Raw genomic sequence first — 2500 nt, forward strand, 5'->3', positions numbered from 1 at the left:
GCTGGGCCCTGGTGCGGGCGGTTGCCTCGACCACCATCGGCACACGCTCCGCCCTGGTGCGGTCGGTTGCCTCGACCACCATCGGCACACGCTGGGCCCTGGTGCGGGCGGTTGCCTCGACCACCATCGGCACACGCTGGGCCCTGGTGCGGGCGCTTGCCTCGACCACCATCGGCACACGCTGGGCCCTGGTGCGGGCGCTTGCCTCGACCACCATCGGCACACGCTGGGCGCTGGTGCGGCAGGTTGCCTCGACCACCATCGGCACACGCTGGGCCCTGGTGCGGGCGCTTGCCTCGAGCACCATCGGCACACGCTCGGCCCTGGTGCGGTCGGTTGCCTCGAGCACCATCGGCACACGCTGGGCCCTGGTGCGGCAGGTTGCCTCGACCATCATCGGCAGCCTCGAGCACCATCGGCACACACTGGGCCCTGGTGCGGCAGGTTGCCTCGAGCACCATCGGCACACGCTCGGCCCTGGTGCGGGAGCTTGCCTCGAGCGCCATCGGCACACGCTGGGCCCTGGTGCGGCAGGTTGCCTCGACCACCATCGGCACACGCTGGGCCCTGGTGCGGGCGGTTGCCTCGACCACCATCGGCACACGCTGGGCCCTGGTGCGGGCGCTTGCCTCGAGCACCATCCGCACACGCTGGGCCCTGGTGCGGCAGGTTGCCTCGAGCACCATCGGCACACGCTGGGCCCTGGTGCGGCAGGTTGCCTCGAGCACCATCGGCACACGCTGGGCCCTGGTGCGGGAGCTTGCCTCGAGCGCCATCGGCACACGCTGGGCCCTGGTGCGGCAGGTTGCCTCGAGCACCATCGGCACACGCTGGGCCCTGGTGCGGTCGGTTGCCTCGAGCACCATCGGCACACACTGGGCGCTGGTGCGGGCGCTTGCCTCGACCAGCATCGGCACACGCTGGGCCCTGGTGCGGCAGGTTGCCTCGATCACCATCGGCACACGCTGGGCCCTGGTGCGACAGGTTGCCTCGAGCACCATCGGCACACTATCGGCCCTGGTGCGGGCGGTTGCCTCGACCACCGTCGGCACACGCTGGGCCCTGGTGCGGGCGCTTGCCTCGAGCACCATCGGCACACGCTGGGCCCTGGTGCGGGCGGTTGCCTCGAGCACCATCGGCACACGCTGGGCCCTGGTGGGTTTAGGCACATCTTCAAATTTCTGCCGTGCCAATGCCATTTTTATGGCTTGTAAATTCATACAATGGTCCCCTAAGCCTTCACGTGAAGTTTCGTTGGAAGATGACTCGTTTTCTATTTTTCATGATTTTCGAAACTTTTTGCGGTTCGGGATTTTTTAAAATTTTTTTATAAGGATTTTTGGCCCTAAATTTTGTAGGCATGATCCTTCTATTTTTGTTGGCATGCACAAAAAAATTCAGCTAAAAACTCGAAGTAGAGAAGATTTTGTGACCGTTTGAAAAAAGTGTCCCCATTTCAGACACTTTAACGGCTACTGGTAGCAAACCTGTAAAATCTCAAATGCTCTTTAAGGGGGTGTGAATTCTCAGAGGTTTGATGAGGGATAGGGGGCCAACACAAGGCCAAGTACCAGCACCCATCGCACATCATGTGCGCACACCCCCCCGGCCCCCCTCCCAATCGCCGGAACCCCAATGCCGCCGGTCAGGTTCTCCGGCGGTACTCCGGCGATGCTCCGGCGATGCTCCGGCGATGCTGTCCCGAGTGAAAAAAATGCGGCACCAGCACATGCTGGAGCCAAGCATGGGCACCGTGGCTCAAAATCGAACTTCGGCCAAGGCCTCGACCATCAATGGCACATGATGGCGCATGGTGATGGCACATGCATCGACCATCATCGGCATAGGCTGCCCTTCGGTACGGGCACTTGCCTCGACCGCCATCGGCACAAGCTGGGCCCTGGTGTGGGTTGTTGCCTCGATCACAATCGGCACATGCTGAGCCTTGGTGCGGGCGGTTGCCTCGAGCACCATCGGCAGACCCTGGGCCCTGGTGCGGCCGGTTGCCCCGATAACCATCGGCACACGCTGGGCCCTGGGGCGGGCGCTTGCCCCCAGCACCATCGGCACACGCTGGGCCCTGGGGCGGGCGCTTGCCCCCAGCACCATCGGCACACGCTGGGCCCTGGTGCGGGCGGTTCCCTCGACCACCATCGGCACACGTTGGGCCCTGGTCCGGGCGGTTACCCCCAGCACCATCGGCACACGCTGGGCCCTGGTGCGGGCGCTTGCCCCCAGCACCATCGGCACACGCTGGGCCCTGGTGCGGGCGGTTACCCCCAGCACCATCGGCACACGCTGGGCCCTGGTGCGGGCGCTTGCCCCCAGCACCATCGGCACACGCTGGGCCCTGGTGCGGGCGGTTGCCTCGAACACCATCAGCACACGCCGGCCCTTGGTGCGGCCGGTTGCCTCGACCACCATCGGCACACGCTCGGCCTTGGTGAGGGCGCTTGCCTCGACCACCATCGGCACACGCTGGGCCCTGGTGCGGGCGCTT

The sequence above is a fragment of the Durio zibethinus genome, unplaced genomic scaffold (assembly GCF_047325235.1).
Source record: "Durio zibethinus cultivar Kanyao isolate XHJ-2024 unplaced genomic scaffold, ASM4732523v1 HiC_scaffold_392, whole genome shotgun sequence".
NCBI lineage: Eukaryota > Viridiplantae > Streptophyta > Magnoliopsida > Malvales > Malvaceae > Durio > Durio zibethinus.